This window comes from Melanaphis sacchari, unplaced genomic scaffold (assembly GCF_002803265.2).
Source record: "Melanaphis sacchari strain LSU unplaced genomic scaffold, SCAv2.0 Contig40_pilon_pilon, whole genome shotgun sequence".
NCBI lineage: Eukaryota > Metazoa > Arthropoda > Insecta > Hemiptera > Aphididae > Melanaphis > Melanaphis sacchari.
In genome coordinates, this window is record NW_020271264.1 from 44,514 (window position 1) to 67,098 (window position 22,585).

Genomic DNA, 22,585 nt, shown 5'->3' on the forward strand with positions numbered 1-22,585 from the left:
TCATATTTTGATAGGATTAAAGTTCAGCTTTAGCAAGTGTAAAACCATATTATCTTTACACGCGTTACCAAATACCAGAGAGTATAACTGTACAAGCAAACCATCACTTTCTTCATATACTCGTAAAAATTAATTTGATTTTCCCATAGAATTTTTTTTATATGTGGGATGAAAAACTTATAAAGAACGTTTTATTCAATTTTCAAATTTTAGGAATAAAAACGAAACTTTTTGTGTATTTCTAACCACAAAATAACTGGCATTTTTCGAGGTATTCACGAATTTTGACGAAATCATAAATTTAAATACTTCTAGAAAAATATTGTGAGAATATATTTTCGATATCTTTAATTTGTAAATGGATAACTTATTAATAGTAACCTCTTATTAAAATCAAGCAATCTTACCCATTCATACATTTTTCATTGACATTTATGACAAATATATATATATATATATATATTATTACAGTTATATAATTATCTTTAAATAACTCAAAAAAGTCAAGATGTTATAAAAATTATACTATGTATGTATGAAATTATAATATAAATATTTAAAGTTTTTTTGGTTATTCGTTTTTGAATCATAATACAATAAAGAAATCGTTTTAGTCAAAATCTAGTTGAGTATAAAAATTTTTGTTTTTCATTAACTTTTGTTTGTTTTTCTCTATTAAAAAAAAAAAAAAAATACTGTGAATTTTTAACTTAGATCTTTTTAAAATAAAAAAAAAACTAGATTTAATTTTCTATCTAAAAACATCCTAAAATTTTAAAGTCGATACATTTTATCAACAACATGTCATGTACTTATACACATAAAAAACATACATTATTGTAAAATCAATACATTTACCGTTCTTCTCTGAATTTAAAACATGTTAGACTTCTATCATTAATCTAAAATGAAGAACTGTGTGAGGATTATCTTGTCTGTGTGGACATATGAAGTCTGCATCACTGTAGTTTTGTTTCAACAATATTTTATAAATGATCATAAAACTTAAACTCTGCGTTTAGATGCATACAAACCGTGATTATCAGGATTTCTAAAACGAATTATGCCATTAATATTAAATTGTAGTTTAAATAGTTACTAAAATGATCTAGCTTAGAAATCTAAGAGGTAATATTATATACATAATCGTTATAGTATTAATACTGTGGTTGGAAGTGAACAATGAAAAGGAACTCGCTCAAGATAACGATGGATATAGACAAATGGTTGTTGTTGCAATGGACCTAAATGGTCCGTAAAAACCTTAGGTTTACTAAAAAAAAAGTAATATGTAACATTGAGTTCAATCCTATAATACACACATCTCATCATCATCGTTTTTATCCCAACAGTTAAATTGAATTTATTTTAATTCAACACTTTTTAAGTCATAATAAAAAATATTTTATACTAACATATTTATAAAATAACAATAAACAATATATTTAAATATATAGTGTCACATTTCAAGGTTTGTTATATGTATGAGTTATAGATAAATAACAGATAGCACCTCGACATACTAATATATAAATAATATATAATTTTCGGGTTACGTAAAAAATGTTTTAATCTAGTGGTTCACAAAAAAATGTAACAAATCAATCGTGAGTCACTGAAGCAATAGAATAGACCATTATGTTACTATTGATTCATTGTATGTTTAGTGATTGTTTATGAAACCAGATGGTATATAATGCATAACTATAAACTTTTAGATTAGTTGGATTATGGGTTGTGGTATTACCAACAATCCGGTATATACAGGGTGTTACACGATGAACTGACAATTGCAATTACTTTGGTTCTACTGAACATTTTCAACTTTTTTTTTTTAATTGTCAATTGTCGTCTGCGCTACATTTAAAATATTTTTCGATTTTTTTAAACATTTTTTATGTAAAATTTTAAAATTTAAAAAATTTATTATTTGATATTTGAAAAATTCAAAATAGCCATCTTGTTGATATGATTTATAAAATATGTTTGCAAAATTTTTTGATCCAACTTAGGTATTTTCTATTTCGATTTTTTATTTCGATAATTGCTCGTATGATAAGATTCGATGGCCTATCCATTTTTTTATTATCTATGATTGTAATACCGCTGTATAGGGCTTAGTATCATATTTGTTGATTATTCGTGATAACAAATTTCGTTATTTCTTGGAAAAAAATAATTCAAAATCGATAATATTGCTGTAACACTGATTAACAGGAAATAAATTTGAATTTAAACAAATTTTAAAAATTGTTTAAAAATTATTGACTGGACCATATTGAAAGTTTTTGACACCGAAATTTTTCTAAAAATCGAATTTACAAAATAGCTATCTTGATTTTTTTTAAAAGACAAATAAAAATTATTTTAATTTTTAATTTTACATAAATAATATTAAAAAAAAAATCGAAAAATATTTTAAATGTAGCGCAGACGACAATAAAATTGACAATTAAAAAAAAAAAAAGTTGAAAATGTACAGTAGAACCAAAGTAATTGCAATTGTCAGTTCATCGTGAAACACCCTGTATATAAATAAATCTGAAATAGTACCTATAGTCGAAAATAAAAATAGAACCTTTTTTATTTTGGCGGAAACGACTGTGGATAAAATAAAAATAAATCAAGATTATGACATTAACAGCGCATGGTCTAAGTATATAAATTACTATATAAAATTAGTGCAACTAAATATTTATTCAAAAATAATGAGTTTTCTTTAAATAAAATTAAATATTATTATAATATTTTATTTTTAAAACAAAGTTAGTTTTAAGAATATACATAAAAAACACTTTGGGCATTCTATGAAATATTTATATTTGTTACTTGTTAGATTTATAAATTATGGATTATCAACAGGTGTTTATATTTTTTGCGTATGTTGTGTAAAAACTTGCCAATCTAAAATATACGAATTTTTCACGATTAACTCATTAGATTCTATTTATTATAATGATAAATGTATGTTGACAAATAATTATTATAATCCAGAATTTATTTTTATTTTAGGAAAATTACTTTGCACTTGAAAAAAAAAATTGGAATATTTATTGGCTACGGACATCTACAGACTTAAATTTGAAAAGTAAGTACCAAGATTTTTAAATAATGAAGTAATATTTTTATTTATTTATACAACCATATTTACAAATTTATGATTAATAATATAAGCCCGTCGGATTTAAATGCATGATTTATTAATTGGATTAGGAGGGACTTAACTGCTTACATGCAATATATTTTAAAAGATTGATAGCTTTTAAAATTCTTAAAAATTAATTTTTTAACCAATTATTTGATATAATATAGTACTAAAATTTCACTTGATTTGTTTAAGCTAAGTACATAAAATATAGCAACAAATAAGCAATACTTGTTATTTTGAAATAAAAAATCAACCACCTAATAAAAAATTACAAATTAATTTTAGTGTTTACCTAATTCCGATTTATTACAGCGCGTTAGTCAATATTGTTAGTTTAGGTTAGAATACTATTACGTAAATTATTTGCTGTTCATCACCTAATGATGTATTTAATTAAGTAATTTATGTACGAAACATAGAAGTTGTTTTGAGTTTCTGCCAAGATGTAAATTAATTATTGAACCATTTTAACTTGGAGTCTAATATAATCAAACGTAAACCTGTAATCATAGTTTATGAATTATATTAAAAATACGACGAAACACTTTAAAATGTCAATATGTATTGTATTTAAAATATGTATTAAATGTGTTTTGAAAAATTTTACTTGTTGCATCTGTTTAATAATTTTCATATAATTCATTAATATGTATATTTTAAACCCGGGGTACATTAAATTATTTATTATTAATAGCTACTAATAATTACTTGTATGAGAAACAAGCATTCAAAGTCCTATGGAGACAGTAGAGCCCACTATTAAAATAAATCATGGTTTATAATCTCACTTTCAATAATTCCATAATTATTTTCAAAATAAATATAACCATAAATATATACATAACATAATTTTGAATAAGCGCGAGTGCCTTAAATCAAGTATATATATACTGTTCAGATTTATAGCCTTTGCATAAAATATGTTTAATTTGTTCAAAAAAAAAAAAAATAAATAAATAAATAAAATAACACCTACCTTTAACATTTTTAGTATATTTTTAAAACTTATTCTATAATCAATAATTATGATACATTATTGAATCAAAATTGTTTTAGAACATTGAGTAGAATATTGAGCCTGGGCATGTACTAATAACGTTATTTTGTTAGCTACATGTTTTATTTTTTAATAATATTTTCCTAAGTTAATGTGAATTTTAGATTTTAAGCAGAATGATACAATGGTGTATTATAATATTTTTTTTTTTATATTTTATCTCCTTAAATTAGATATAATTAATTTACTTTTACATAATGGATATTGTGTTAAATTAGAATTCAATAGTATATCATTATAAACGATAAAATACGTGATTTTTAGCGGAGATGATCTAACTTTTTAAGAATCCAGATTACTAAACAGTTATTTTATTTATAATATTGACATTTTAATGAATGTTTATATTTTTTTTCACTATTATTTTAAAAAGTACTGATAGTTTTCAATTTTAACTTCTTAAAAGTACCAACTAAATTCAATTTTCTACTAGAAATTTTGAAAAAGTGATGATCAGAGTGTTTTTTTTCTATTAAATATGTCTTCAAACCAAAAATAAAATTAAAAATACGTATCACTGTTGAATAGTGATGTACAGGAATTTTTATGAAAAATCAAACATTGTTTTTTTTTTTTTTTTGTAATTTAAAATTTAATTCTTCGTGGCTTAACAAGTTACATGATGAAATAATTATTCAAAAGTATCGAGGGACAATTTTTCAACAACAATGTTTGACAATCGAGTTAGTTGTCAAATTTAAAATATTTTTTATACTTTTTAAGTAAATATTATATAATATATTTATAAAAAATATGAAATAAAATATGCCAACGGCACGCAGTGTTCCCAAGCGATCACCCATCCAAGCACTAAATACGCCCGACGTTGCCAACTTCAGTGATCGGATGAGAACTGGTGTCTTCAACATTGTTTCGTCGTTGGCGAAGAAATTATAGAAAATTATTTTATTTAAGAAAATTAATACTCTTGTCAAATGTATGCGTACTTATTGTATACTTGTGTCCTTTAGTAATGTAGGTACTAATATAGTGTGATAATTCATTAAAGCTAGGATTAATACGAAATAGTATGTTTTTTTAGTAATTTACTATTATTAATTTTGTCAGTAATGTCTAAGAATCACCTCATGATGAGGTTAATTGTGGAATTTTTTATTTTGCATATTTTAATTATAAAAACACGAAAAATTCATATTTGATGGTATATTTTGTTACTAAACGTTTTTGTCATGTGACAGCATCCATTGACACTGTTCAAAAATACAATTTTAGATAATGAATAAAATGAATAACATGAATAATAAAATTTGTATCCTTATAATTGTATTTATTTTTATGTGGTTAAAGAAAAATCAAAATCTATAGACTAATAATTTATATTGATGTAAATAATTATCATAATATTATATTTTATAATAGGTAAATAATGTTTTATTATGAATCAGTACAAGTATATATGTTATTATATAATTACAACAAACTTGTAAGTTTTATTAGTTGTAAAGCATTAAAATGTAGTTTAATATATAGTGAAACCTCAAAAAGTCGAAAATCTTGATAAGTTGAAATAAATTTCGTTCCCTTGCGAAAACCTTAATTATTTGAAAAACAAACTATAAATAACCCGAACATTCCGCGTTCCGAATAAAAACATTAATTATTGATGGTTTTTACAATAATTACATTTTATTTTTATTTGCCTAATTGGCTTGTGTTGATAATTTAATCTTATCGCTTTTATTTTGTTTGTTATCTTGATGTGTTTTTATTTTATTTTCACTTTGTACGTTCAGTGTTGTCAATTGCAATCGAATTATGTGTGTGCGTGTGCTGCGTGTGTTTACGTTTAATAAAAATGAAAAAAATGCCTCCTAAATTAAAAACACTTACTATTGGAGAAAAACAAAAGGTACTAAAAGCAGTGGAAATTGGAAGAAAGAATAAAGATATTACTAAAGAATTTGGAATACCAGCAAGCACATTATCTACTATAATAAAAATAGTTAGAAAATTGAATTGAACTTTTCTACAGATCGGCAGAGGAAGAGAGACCCTACATTTTCAGACATAGAAGAAAGTGTAGTTCAGTTGCTTAAGCAATGCAGAAACGCCAATGTCAGTATTGACGTTCCTATTGTAAAAGGAAAAGCAAAAAATTTCGCAAAATCATTAGGCCACAAAAATTTTAAAGCCAGTAACGGTTGACTTGAAAATTTAAAAAAAACGGTATGATATTACTTTTAGAAAAGTGTGCGGTAAAAATGCAGCGGCCAGTGATGACGTTGTCAATGAATGAAAAATAAATTTAAGTAACTGGAGGGATATAAGCTATACGATGTATTCAATGTAGACGAAACAGTACGTTTTTATAAATGTATGTCAAATAAGACTTAAGCATTTAAAAAAAAAAATGAGAAAAGTACTGGTAATAAGCATAGCAAGGAACTACTCACACTACATTATTGGCTGTAAACATGACTGGTACGGTTAATCTGTAACTTTTATTAATTGGAAAGTCGAAAAACCTAGATGTTTTTCTGGTGTTAAATCTTTTCTAAATGAATACACAACAAAAGCATGGCTGACTAGTGAAATATTTTTCGAATGGCTATTACGAATTGACAACCAAATGAAAACACAAAAACGCCAAATTGTATTGCTTATAGACAATTATCCAGCTCACAATATTATACCGAATTGTGAAGCTGCTGTAACAATTACATTTCTGCCGCCAAATACAACTTCGAAATCCCAACCTTTGAATCAAGAAATTATAAAAACGTTCAAAATTATTTATAGAAGGGAAATTGTTGGGAAAATTATAAGTGATACGAGTATTAATGAAAAAAAATCTATTTCAATCGATGTACTTCAAGCTATTATGCGAATTATTGATAACACATAGAGAAACGTAACAACGACAACGATTGTGCACTGCTTTAGATCATGTGAATTTTTACTCGGAACTAAGGAAAACACGTCAATACCATTACGGATAGAGAATGAGTTCTAATAACAAGTTATTATGGGATCACGGAAGAATCATTTGAAAATTTTGTTGAAATCAACGAAGAAGTGGCCGTTTTTAGTATTTTTATAGCTAGAGTGCTAGATGATTACATAATTGACTCTGTTTTGTAACACTGAAAATATTCATGACATTGACTAAAAATCATTTGAACCAGTACTTCATATTTCAGTAAAACAAGCAAAATCTCCTCTCGCATTGCTTTATGGACATTTACCGAACATTCTAGTGATGTGGATTATAAAGTATATTCTGCTTTAAATGTAGTAGAAAATACTATTGTCAATATTATGAACTTAACTCAAAGTAATATCTTAAATTATTTTTTTTTTTAATTGTAATAAAAATACAATACGATAATAAATTTAAAAAACTCAAGAATTTTTTTTCTGAAACCTTGATAACTCAAAAGCCTTAATAAGTTGAAAGCCTTGATAATTCGAAGAAAATTGCATTTCTTTTAAATTTTGATTTATTGAGTATCCACTATATATTATTTTTTTTATTCATAGGCAGATAGTATACTGCAGGTATGTAATAATAATTGATAAGTGTTGAATTCCGTTGCATTGATGTAACAATTTTTTTGGTGATGGCATTATCTATAGTCACTGTTACAGTTATACTTATAAGAGTATAGAGAAGATAATAGCCGTTCCTTACTCCACTTTATTGTAATGTCATATTAGACGTTGTAAAGACAAAAAAAATGAAAACATTGTAAATTGGAAAAAAAAAATATTTATAGATACAGTGAGTTAATGAAATATTTAATACTGGATCTTTTCAATCGTTGAAACGTTTTCTGCTATTTATAGGGTTTAGTAAATAAAAAGTTTGTTCTCAAAAAAGAAATCTCCACTATTTGAAGATGTAAGCTATATTTTAGAATATTATCCGTTTGTAGTGGTCTCACTGTAATAATTTTATTATTTGTTTATTTATTATAGTAAGTACCTCATAACTATTAGAATTACTGTTAAATCGTTTAATATTAATTTATGTCACTGCCGAGAACAATTCACTAATAATATAATCGAACCCCACTAGTATTAGTAGTTAGTAGTTCCTGTCCAGGAGTCGCATTGCAACAATATGTACATAAACATTAACATTCGTGTGCTTATACTATAAAACCTATTTTGATAAATAATCATCTTATCTAATTAATTTTTGAATGTTTTGAGTTAAAATTTTGTTTATATTATTGTAACCTTATAAATTATATTTGCATAAACTATAAAATTTCACTGGCATACTCATACTTAATTTTTGGTTTAATAAACGCGTTAGGTAGGATACGACAAAGATTTTTTTGACGAAAATAAACAAATATTTTTTGTCTATTGTATCAATTAAACTTAATTAAAGCAATAGAAAATTTAATAATTTAATGTTATATATATTTATATTCGTTATAAGTTTTACTTGAGGTTGATTTGATTAATTCCCCTTTTTTAAATTTGATTTCTCATCCATCCTACCTCCTTTAAATTTGGTTTAAAATGTAAAATTTAAAAAAAAATTAAGTTTATATTACTTGTTTAATTATTATACAATTTTGTCTGTAGTATGATTAAAAAAAGTACATGATTTCTTAGTGAACAACATAACTCGTGACTGCACTGATTGATAACTTGTGTTTGCTCGTGCGGTACATTAAATACTATCTTTTGACACTACGATCACATATACTAATAATCGTTTATTACGCATACGACAGACATTCATGCTTTTTATAAATTACCTATGTTAAACTCCTTAAAAGTTGTAGGTACAAAATTATTTTTTAAAACTACTTCTGGAAGTATAGTAAAGGTACATAATTATACAAAGAATTCATGTCCAGTTTGCAGTTCTAAATATTAAAATATTATAATATTTAAGATATTTTACGAATGATTTGAATGATACAAATGATTTATAGATATACGTTAAATTCCGATTATGGTCTTTCTTGAATTTTTATAATACCCATCCAATTCCAGCTCAATAGTGACAGCATTGAAAGCGTATAACTGTTATTATCTCAAATCAAATCAACATAATTAAGTAGAAGTTGTTTTAATATTTCATTTTAGAATGTGATTTTAAAAAAAACGGGGTGCCACAAATTAAATAGAAAATATCATACAATAACTATGGTTTAATTATAAAAAAAATGCTTACAATATTGCATAATATGTAAACGTAGCTTGTGTCAACTTCATTCGATGTATTAAACTTCTTGGTCTACGATAAGAACGTATTTTATCGTTCCATCAATCATATGATTGTATAAATCAATCATAAATTCATAAAAACGTCTAAAAAACTGTTTTGTATCATTAGGACGTTTCTTATAAAATTATATTCGTACCTAATATTTATAGAATAAAATCATGAAATTATATTATATTAAGCTAAGTTATAGTTTAATAATAATTAACTGAAGTTATTATTCTGGGATAATATGATTTAAACATTTTTGAGAAATACTATTTTAATATTTAAATAACTGACAAATTATTAAATATACAGTAGAAGACACAATAAACAACAATTATAATTAAACAAATACAGTTTGTTTTTATTGAAATTATGATAAATTTTATATGTTTTAGTTATTTAACTTTATTGTGAAATTTTAAAAATGACGCTTGATGCAAACAATTTAGTGTATATGACTTATTGTATGTGATGATGATAGCTCGTGGTTTTTTATTCATATTACAATTATTATCATTCAAACAAAAAATGAAATAAAATAAAATATTCTATTCTAATCTAAATGTTTTTAATACTGTATAAACAATTCATACTATGTTGTGATACATAATATTAGTGTGGTTTGCAATATACCGGTTAAATGTTGTTTTAATCTGACCTATTTACTATGCTGTGTCTCAAAAAATATATCTAAATAAAAAAAACAATAAATGAATTAAACAAAATATGAAAATATTATGTAAAATTATCTGTATATTGTTGCCTAAACAAAATATATACATTTGTTATATTATTACACTGAATTAAGTTAAAGTATGGGCAAATATAGTGTATAATATATTTTAATACATAATTATTGATTTAACACATATCGTGGCCGTAAATATAGAAAAAATATAACAATTTACACATCATATAAGTTCAGTGAAATTATAAAATCAGTCCTGAAAAATAGCACATTAATAATTTAAAAAAATAGCTACATGATCAGTCGTATAATATACGAGCATTATTTTTAGAAAATATAATGCACTACACATGCAACTTTCTCATGTAAATATTAAATAAACACTACGAGACAAAATAAAGGAATTATTGTCATAATTTATTATGTTCAATAAATTATATTATACGAATAAAATATATCTGAAAACAAAGTCATAGATATTTAGAAGTTGGAATTTAATTTAAGTCGATCATAAAAAAAGCTTATTATTTACACAAACATATTATTATGATTTATGGTATATTTTCATCATATTATAATTTCATACTTCCTCTAAGATATGAAAATTTCTGTTATGTTTAATTCATAATAATATTTTAATATAATTCATATAATGCAAATTAAATAATCACTTTTCGCCAATTCGCTTGTTAGTCTATTAAATCTAAAATAGTTTTTTCTTTTATATAGATTAAATAATTTTTACAAAGTTTTAATGTGATTATAAAATAAGATGGCTTGGTGTTTTACTGTTTCAAAAGCCACAATTACCTATTGATGAAACTAGTAGACACTAGTGTTAGGTTAATAGAAGAAAAAGATCATAACACCACTTCCTTGTTAGTGTTTTGGGAAGATCGTAAATTTCTTAAATGGAATTAAATGAAATTATAAAAATATAATAATAATACATTTTAAACCTATTTTACGTGAATAGTTGTATCACAAATTTAGGATATTATGAACAAGCTCCATAATTATATTTTTTTCGGATTAACAAAACAATCTTTTATTTTATGCAAAAAACTAATTATATTACATTTGCTGAATTTCAAGTTTAAATAACTTATGAAAAAAAAATGTCTTATGAATCAAAAATACAATGTATCTATGTTAAAAATTCTCAGGAACATAACTAGGTAATAGATAAGAATGATTAAAGATATCGAAAAATTCACGGTTATCAAATTTTATTTATTTATATTACTTATGTTATCTTATGGCGTATTTCAATTGAGTATTTAAATTTTTAAGCAAAATAAATAGAAACTGTATAAATATGTATGTATAACTACATAATAAACTTTAAAATAAAAAAACAAAATAAGTTGTTATTTTCTTTTCATATATATTTTAATCATTTACATCAATATGAATATATAATAATAATAAAAGTTATTTCAACATAAATAATATAACAAAAATTTAACAAATACTAATTTTAACTTTTAATTTGAAGAAATAAGAATAATATTAAGAAAAACAAAATGTTAACAAGTAATTTATGTATTATACATAAAGTTTTTGACTATTGATCCGACTCATTGGCATAATCAAGATGACTGCAAAATTGAAAAAGAAATCATAAAGTCATTAAAAATGTAAATAACACAACTGAGAGGAAAGTCAAGCTAATAGAAGAATAAAATCATACATTTACAAAAAACAAAGAACAAAAATAATTCATAATACAGGTAAATAATTTAACTATAATTAATTTAAATCAAACTTAAAAATATTATTATGTTTTCTATACTGTTCAAGACTATTGAAAGAAATATCCACAGAGTAATAGACAAACACTTTATTTAATATTCAATCAAATTGTTTTCATTAATAAATTGTAATTTCATAAAAAATATAGGTAAATAAAACCAAAACCTATAAAACAACTATCTTAAAATTGTTTAGTGTTAATCTTTTTTTTTTAGAATATTAAATTTTGTGTTTTAATTATATAAGGTATTTTATCATACATCCTTGTGGAAATTATGTATATTTAATTAACCGAAAAAAAAATCAATTTCAATAAATAAATAAAATATTTTGATATTATCAATTTTCTTAAAAAATAATGGACTTACGACAATTTTTATAAAATGCTTTTTAGAGAAAATATTAAATTATATAACTTAAGTTCTTATATTTTTTAAGTGGAATACAAAAGTTTCTGAATTAAATAAAATAATAAGAAAACTACCCCCTTTTTCATATATTATCCAATTCTGATACGGCATCAAAAGGGGTTGAGTGAGACCTTCCAAATTTGACCAAAATCACTTACTCATGTAACTTAATAAATTTAAGGGGTACTGTCTAAAAAAATTATGTTAAAAAAATAAGGACCACCCAAATGTCTATATATTATGATTAATCATTTTTCTATAAAAATAAAATATACATAAGTTAATTATTTTGGTAATAAAAATTTGTTATAGCTCTCAGTAACATAAATATATACAGTAACAATATTGTAGAAACAAATAATGAAAATGTATCATGTATAAAAACCAATATATTTTTAAGACTTGTAATAATAAATTATTAAGTTGAACGAGAAAATATTCTTAGTTAATAATTGATAATTGGTAAATGATAAAAATGACATGAATGTAACTATTGCAGAATAACTGTTATTTTGTGGTTAAACAACAGTATAGTTTTGCCATAAATATTAAAAATTAAATACTTAAGAGTGCAAAAGACCAACTCAATACAACAATAGTTGAAATATATTATATTATCGAAACAATTCACATTTGATCAATGAATATAACAATTATGTATCATATAATAAATATAAAATAAATGTATTATTGAAATATATATGTTGATATAAAAAGCAATAATATACATTAAATTGTATATGATAAATAAGAAAATTATATAATAAAAAAAGTTACTAGTAAGTTACTTTGTAACTTCACCTATTTTACTTACAAAATTAATATAATTCAGTATTAGGTTTATATTTTATAATGTTCTATACCGTTTAAATCCTAAAAAAAAAATAATCATATTTTGTAAATTATTATTTGTTTTTATACGTACATAAACAAGTTCAATAAGATTCATTAACTAATAAATTTATTATTTTTTTATTGATCTTATACAACTTCGGAAGCATTGGCCATTAGTTATTTAAGTTTTCACATTAAATTTACTTACATACTATTTCTAAAATTGAGTATTAATACACAAGGTTTTTATAATTGATTATTTGTATATACATTATAGGTTATTTTACGTTAAATTTGATTATGTATATTGGTTTGCTTCGGGAAATTAATTAAATTTGTATTGAGCTGGTAATTGGGCCCAAGGCTGCGTCGAGGTTGTGTGATATCTCATGTTTGATCCTTTCTTAGCTATACTTTAGGCAGTCGGCTATGATGTGTTTGACAGTGAGATTTGTTCCATATGTTGGGAAAATTGGGGAGTCCTCTTTAGATATAAGAAAACCGTGAGTGAGTCTAGTGTGTCTTATCCGTAGCCTATTTATTACTGTTTCTTCTTTTCTTTGAGGGCGGGGTTATTCCATTTGATTGTATCGCCTTTGATTTAATTTAATAAGGTAATTTATTTGGTCCAAATGTTTTACCATTTATCATTGATAGTTTTTTTAATGTTTTTTTTTTTTTTTTGTGTTTATAAAATGTGTTACACTGTTATTTATCGCGAGTAAGGCTTGTTCGTTTACTATTTTGTTTCCTCTTATTCCTGAATGTTCGGGTATCCACATAATAATTACCTATATTTTGTTTATCGTGTTCATAAGCTTTGTTTAATCTGTTTTGAATTTTTTTGTAATTTCCCTGGGATTGAATTGGTTTTGAATGCTTTTTATAGTGCATAGTAAGTCACTATAAATAATTAAATTTGTGTATTCTTCTTGAGTAATAATCTCAATAGTCTTTAGGATAGCTATCGCTGCCGCTGTATATTAGACCAATTAGGTGACAGTCTGTACAGTATCACTTTTTTTTTTTTTTTTTTGGTGAAATATTATGGATAGTCCAACTCCTTCGTGTGTTTTAGAACCGTCTGTTTATACTTCTTGGTTGTCTTTGTAGTTTTTAATCATGCTTTTTAAATAGTTTTTATATATATTGTGTGGTGTTTGTTGTTTGGATAATGATTTAAATTCTGTAATAATTTGATATTTTCTAGTCTATGGAGGTTTGGTGTTTAGTTCATTGGTTATATGGGGTAGATTAATTTTATTTTCTATAATTAGGTTTATAAAATCATAATTGTTTTTTTCGTGTATGATGTTGTTGAATTTGGCACATCTTACTGTGTATTTGAGATGTAGTTCTATTATTTTTATTTCGGGGATGGGTTCCTCAGTAATATTTTATTTTATATACGAATCTATTTATTATATTTGAAAAAAAAGATAAGACTAGGATTTGTTAACTTTTTGAGAAAATAGAACAATTTTTGAAATAGTACGTACAATTTATTGTGGATTGATAATTTTGTTCATTTGATTTTTAGTGAAAATATACTAATTCAAAACGTATGAGTTTTAAAATCACAAATATGATAATATAAATCTTAATTATGTTTATCGATTGTCTATCATACATTTCTATTTATTTACCTATTGTGTTTATTTTAAATGTCTATTTATACATATTACACGTGAATATTAAAATAACCCATAAGAAATTACTAGATACTATATATATATATGTGTGTGTATATACAATGATTAGGAAGATTTGTCTGAGTAAATTAAGGCGAATAGGTGAAATTATTTAAATTACCCAATTATTTCAGTATACTTAAATAATTTATGAAAAAGTATTGTTACACATTCTGTAAGACCATAATACAATTATTAAATTAATAGAATTTAAAAATTAATTTATAAATTAAAAATCAACTTCTTTCTACATATCTTTTAATTATTGTTTGCGATATAGAAGTTTTTCATTTTTAACTAATATGCATACCTCACATCGTGGCTACATTATTATGTATACTACATTAAAATTGAAGTTGACCTTGTTTATAAAAGGTTTTTTTAATGTATATACTTACGATGTATTATGTGTAACTCCGAACACAAGCAATTACTTATTACAGAGAAAGCATCACCCTCCTTTTATTAAAATGTTGATTTTTACGTAGGTAGGTATGTTTTTAATTTATATACCTACTTCTATAAGTTTACAATAATTATAATTTTATATTTGAGTAAGAAATTGTTTTTTTTTTTTTTTTACATCGTGTAGATTCACCTAACAAATCGTAGTAATATGTCAGCGAGTCGATCTGCTTATGGTTATTAAACTTCAACTGTAACTTACTATACAAGTTAGTATTTAATCTCGTACAATACACACTATACACTATTTAATTTAATCAACATATTACTAATAAGCAGAACAGTATATGCTATTTGGCTGGTTGACGGACATCGTAGTTCGACACGTTAATTATAAAATAATAATACTATGTAACGTTATATACAATGATGAATGGACGTCTTAACTACCTCTTACAAATTAACAAACGACACAAAAATAATGTTTTTAAGTTATACGAATCAAATAACAAAATAACTAATATAACACGAGTTGTATAGTTTAGCTATGCTAATAATAACAGTCATTAGATTTTTGCTCGGTGGTTTTAAATTTCTCTTCGAAAATCAGAAAAACATGTAATTTAATCAAAGACATAGACCAATAATAATATTATAAACTGTTATTCTTTACCTATATTTAACCACTCATCGTTATGATTTGTATTTATTAAATTTTTTTTAGTTGTTTTTAAACAAAACTGTTGCTAAGTCATCTAATAATGAATATCTGATTCTGTAAACTGATTTATTTAGATTGATTTGAATTGAAACATTTATTACGAATCATTTCAACGAAATCTTAATATAAAAACTTCATCACCAAGCGTGTATTGCAAAATAATAGTTATAGTTTAAAATTTCAAAAAAAAATAGCTCATATACCAGTTACTAGAATATACATAATTATTAATTAATTTTTGATAGTAAAAATGTGTTAAAATTTTGAATAGATAAATAAATTTCACACAAAATAAATAAATTGATTTGAACGTAAAACATAAATTGTACATTTTCTTAATACTATACTATAAATAAATAACAAAGCTGGCATTTTTTTTTTTTGTTTGTGAATAATTGGAACATAATAAACACTTATTGTTATAATCAGCAACCTAGGTATGGCAATTATATCAAATCTGCTACACATTAAACCTGCCACAGTAATATTTTAAATTCATATATATTATTTATGGTATTTATACCCCACCATTAAATTTTGGATAAAATCACAAATTCTATATTTATGTAGAAATTCTAGAAATCCTATGAAAATGTAATTTATATGATAACCCTTTAAATTTAAAAGCATCAAAAATACATCATTCATATCCAAAGGCCAAAACTAAATAAAAAAAATAAAATAAATAAAACATGTATTATGTAATATATATACAATTTTTATATTAAATATTCTACAGACTTCAAGTATTCTTACGCATAACAGCAAAAATAAAAAAAACGATACAATGTCAACTCTCAAAACTTAAACTTTCATAAGTACAAATTTTCCCTCTTTAGCATACTCAGTTATCTGAATTTATCATACCTGATGAACACAAATGGTTAAGTTATGGGAAAATATAAATATTAACCTATTATATTGATCGACTAATATAATATCACATGATATTTATTATAAAGCTAATAAATCTTTTATCAAATATAAACTTTTATTAAAAAATAACTACGCTTCTTCATTATATTTACAAATTAACGACATAGTACTTACAAAATAGAAGTTACCTATTACCATACAAAATATGGAAAATCAGAACAATAGACCGCACACCGAATTTTGGTATTATTCACATTAAGTACCGAGATCAGAAATAGTCCGTTATTATGCGGTTTAAATATAACATTTATATTTATTGATGTTATAGAATATTTAATGTTGACCATTATCAGTCCAAATTTTAGTTTTATATACTTTATACAATTACTATCTCAATATTAATAATACGAATAGATGTTTTTTTTTATCGTCTATGCTAAGTCTTTATATTATACGTTGGCATCTTATATAAGTATAATGTTTCAATTATTTACTACAGTGATTCCCAACGTGGGCGCTACCGCCCCCTTGTAGGCATTTTTTATTTTGAAGGTGGTGTTTTAAGAGGGGGGCGCTTAAGGGGGCGCTCATCTATCATTTAAATTTTTTTTATCTATAACTGATTGTAATGAAATGTATAACTGCGTAGAATAAAATATCTAATGTAATCCACAGTATTAAGTAGGTATAATATTTATAGACACTTAAATAATATCAAAATAATTATCTTATCGAAGTTATCGTATATATTCCGATTAGCGGCTAATCAATAGCCGATTCCGAAATATTATACGTACTGTGTAGTCGTTTTAAAAAATTAATTGGGGGGGGCGGTGTGAGATTTTTAAAATCTAAAAGGGTCGTTGAGTAAAAAAAGTTGGGAAACACTGACCTACTACAACAAATTGATCCGGACTGCGATGACTTGTTAGTAGCCGTTGAACATTCGATAATATAAGTGTTTGATGAAAATTGAGGATAAAACACAGACACCAAGCACAGAATCAGGTATACAATAAAAATATCAGATTTCATTAAATAAAAATACTAATATGAATTGCACTCGTAATAAATTATCGATGTCACGGATTAGGTTAGTCATCAAAAGTCATAAAGGCAAGTTGAGAACTTTGCCACCGGATTGTACATACTCGTCAACCGGTCTGGTTCCTCGTTTCACCTCTACTGTGATGGTTAAACTATGAAAGTCGTACGAGTCGTTCTGTCTGTGTCTAGAAAATATCGTTTGATAAAGACAATCGTTGGCGGTACGACGTCACAATAATCAAGAAGATTTCTATTTATTTTGATAAAATTAAAAAATTATAGAGGCTGAGATGTAAATTTAACGTATAATTTACGTTGTGTTACCAATAATTAATCATAATCTGATTTATCTACTAGGTAACTAACCTAACTAATTTACATTTGGTAATTTTAAAAAATGTTTATAGTACCTACTTACATATTTTTTATTTAATAAAAGTTGTGTCAATTTGCATTTATAAAAGATTTGATCAATTTATACAGTATTGACTTTTTTTTTTTTTTTTGGTATATGGTCACGTTTTTTTGGTAAGTTCCGTAAAGTTTTGTTGCAAAGTTAAACCATTATTTGTTGTATTAAGAATTAATTTTGTGTGTATATAATATTAATTTTCAGGTATGTTGCTTCTTACATAACGATTATTAGACTTTAGTTACGTTAAGAAAACATTTATTTAATAATATTAACTATTAAGAAAAAAATGTATAATTTAAGTCTTCAGTCAATATGTTTTAGTCGATTGAAATAAGTACTATCCTGGAAAATTGGGTTAAGTTATAATGTATATAATTTAAAAGTGATGAATATACTATTATAACTAAAATACGTATCATCTATAACAACGGTCAAGAGACCGTAAAATATACGTCGTTATAGCCAGATGTTGTTTATAACCGAATTTGATTTTTTTTATTATATACATTTAACTGATCGATATTTTATTGAAAAAGAAAATACTTTCGTTATGCGAGTGGTGATTACATAAATATATTTCTCGAGTATTAATCTAATATTTTTTAAGAAAATTATACATATTTTATTGACGGTAAGTAATTAAATACCCTATTTATAGTGTATATTCATAATATATAGGTACCAATTACCAATAGATATAATAATAAGTGTTAAAGGTTAAAATAGTTTTGTTGAATATATGTACTTGAAATATTAAATTTAGAATAAAATAAAACATTTTAACAAATCTGTCCAACCTTGAAACTGATTACAACCCTTAACAATTAAGCCCAATTTACGGCACTAATAATTATTGTGTGAAAGTACCCTATCTATATAAGTAATTACACCGATAATATTAGAGTTATTAGACGATCCTTCGTGAAAATAATAATACACAATTAAAATGTGTTTTGCGGCCCGATTTTTAAGTCGTATTAGTCAATATTTTTGTTACGTCTAATGTAGTTATAACCAGTTATTTTGTATAAATAAACGGAATTTTCCGGATCATTGAAATTAACATTGTTATACCCCATATTTCGTTACAACCGGCGTCGTTATAGATGGTGCCAATTGTATATTAATTATGTGTTTTTTTATTAGGTACATAAGTATATACGTTGGATGTTTGAAGTAATCAGCGTATACGATATATATTTAAGGATTACTGATAATCATTCACTGTTATATCATGACCATCTTCTTAGGGTAGTTATTTCGAAATAAATACTAACTACAACTCCAAATTAATTATTATCCATTTACGAAGAAAAGAAAATCAATGTTCAGTTATAAGTTATAACATCGTGGAATTGCACGACTCTAAAACAGAAATCACATTCTTCCCTATTTCACCTCATAGTTCAAACCATATTTTCTCTGAAAGCTCCTATAATATATAATTACAAATTTATTTCATTCATAGCTAGAAAATCTAAATTATATTTATTTTTAGTGTAATATATCTTGTATTGACATTACCAATTGATTATTTCAATTATTACAGTTGTTTGTTATCATTTATCATTATAATTCTATCACAATATAAATTCTAAAAGTAAAAAAATCATATAGCTGAATGTTTAAAAAAATATAATGTAATTATAGCCGTGTTATCTGATGTCGGCCGTATTTCAATATTAAATTATAGATGCACCAAATCGCTAATTTCCTTAATTTGTATTTTGATCGTAAAAGGTTCATATTGGAAGAATTTAAAAATATTACTTTAAAATTTCAAAATTAATTTTTAAGGGAAATAATGAAGTTATATGAAAATGAAATTAAATATTTCAGACCAATATCATTTTATTTAATTAATGAGTCGAATAAAATGTTTGACTGCAATATGGTATTGTTAGCTGAAAATAAAAAATAAGATCAATTAATATTAGACGTAAAAAATAACCGTTTCTGTTGAATATTAACATAACACGAAAATTTAATATTTTTATTAGTGATTAGTGATTACTATGATGGCATTTTATAGTTATACAGTACGTGTTGATAAACTAAAATAGTGTCCAGGCTATTAAAAATCGTCATCAAAATACACAATTATAGCAGAGTTTGATAAAAGGATACCTTTATTCTCGCAGTTTTTATTATTTAAGCCACTATGAATTTTTATAAAGGAGACGTCCTTTATACGTGTTTATTTTCGTACTAAATCGTAGATAAAGTGTGTGTGTGTGAGTCGATATGTTAAGCTCAATTGATAATATTGAGTTTTTATTTTTAAATTTGGTTTATAATTTGTATTTAACTTATTTGGTATCGTTATTTAAGTTCAACTACAAAAACTAAAAATAGACATTCTTCAATCAATGGAAGAAGCATTTCCCAAAAGATTTTAAATGCTTTTAGAGCATCAATATTAATACACAATCGCTGTGTGTAATTTGGCATTTTATTAGTTTTTAGAGACTTACAACTTCAGAATTGTTCGACGGTCTTGAATAGTTGATGTTCTAAGCCAAACAGTTTCTATTATTTTGTCGAAAAACGTCAATCGAATAATACCTACTGTCATTGAGTTCACCGTAGACGTTAAGGAGATAGGTCACTTATCGTATTAGTTTATATATATATTACATTTTGTGTAAACTATGTTTTTATCTGAGAAAAAGGATAAAAACTATAAATATTATGTGTATTGTCCAAATGAAAATAATATATTATTTTACCATACTTATATATATAATCTTTCCCTATCGAGTATCGAGTTTATTCTTAATTGTTATCAAGATTTATAGAAATATTTATAGTTTCCTGTACTGTTACCGATAAAATAATTAGTTTTATTTTTTATTGAACGTGTAATAAATTAAAATGTTTGTTTTCTTACATTTTAAAATCGTCCAACGGTTGTGTACTGTGATAAGTCGGTAATTATTATATTGTTTAAAAACCATATAGTACTCTTTACAATAAATTTGATTCTAATAAATGTATAAAGTTAAAATGAACCCATTATTCTATTTATATTATATTATATGCAACATTGTAAGATCTAGATATGCGAAAACTATATTTTTTTTGTGCAATGTAAGTATGTTGACATAAATAATATGTAAAACTAAATTAGATTAAAATAAATTACTGCTCTTAAAAAAAAAAAAGGCATTAACTTACTTCGTTTTATTTGATAAGTACCTATCATATTATCATGTATAATGTATACATTTTAGGGCTAGTGCGGATTTTTTATTGAACTATTGAAATAAAAATATTAGATTTTTATAGATAAAAACTGACATTGTTAAATACTATGAGCAGACTTCACATTAGTAATGATTGTGTGTGTGTGTGTGTGTGTTGTTATTGTGCAGCGTATATATCGTTGTATTAACTATATATCAATTATTATATGTACACTGTATACCATATATTAATAATTATAGAACGGAAACGGCTTCTCTCTCGTCTGAAAGAGTTTGCAAATGGAAAGTTGAAAAGACATTTCTAGAAAACAATTTTAGTCACAGCCCAAAGTTCACGCAATAAAAATTGTTGTCTTTCGAAGTTGCGTAGGAAGGAAAGGCCGAGGAGAGTATGGCTTTTTTGACCAATTGCAAAAATTGTGTGAATGCACAATATTTTGTTTTAAAGATTAACATTTGTAAATAATGCTCAATTTAGCATAAAAAAAAAAATATTTTGTCTGTTCTCGTGTTATAAGTATTGTACACAACTAAAACAGAGTACAATAAAAATAAACAATGTTTAATAAAAATGTTGTTATAATTTTTGTTTTTGATTATAGCTTTATATTCATCGTTTAATATTTTTTTTGGGAGCGCTTTTGAGGCTTTAAATGATTCTTCATACGAAAAATATAATACGTAAAATATATTATGATATTATTTTTATCGGATAATGATTTGTGAAAATAAATTTATGAAATATTTTTGAAAATGAATACAAAATAGAAACATTTGAAATGCTAAAATACTTAGTTCAGAGAATAAAATATTAATTTAAAAAGCTGGTAGATCAACAAAGTTAAAAGTGAAAATAGTATGAGTATAAGTTCATCAACACACACAAATAATAATTTGTAGGTAACACTAAATGTATAGTCTTCGAACTAATTTATACGTTTACCACTTTTAGTTATTCTTTGATAAATAAAAATAAGTGTATTCGTGCATGAGCTCAGAAATACCATACAAAATATACGACAATACTACAAAATAAAACTAGAAATATATATGAAAAATGACTCTAAAAACTAATCATTGTCTTTATAATAACATTATTGAAGCGCTTCATTTATAAACGTCATTTCTAAAATCC

General features: G+C 24.4%; 1 protein-coding gene across 1 annotated transcript in view; it reads left to right on the top strand.

Moving 5' to 3' along the window:
• The window catches only part of LOC112597382 (neuropeptide CCHamide-1 receptor-like), a 114,151-nt gene that overhangs the window by 30,066 nt on the left and 61,500 nt on the right, over positions 1-22,585 (top strand). The window contains exon 2 of the mRNA XM_025343417.1: positions 3,013-3,088. The gene's annotated coding sequence lies outside the window, so the exon portion shown is untranslated. The remainder of the gene's footprint in view (positions 1-3,012; positions 3,089-22,585) is intronic.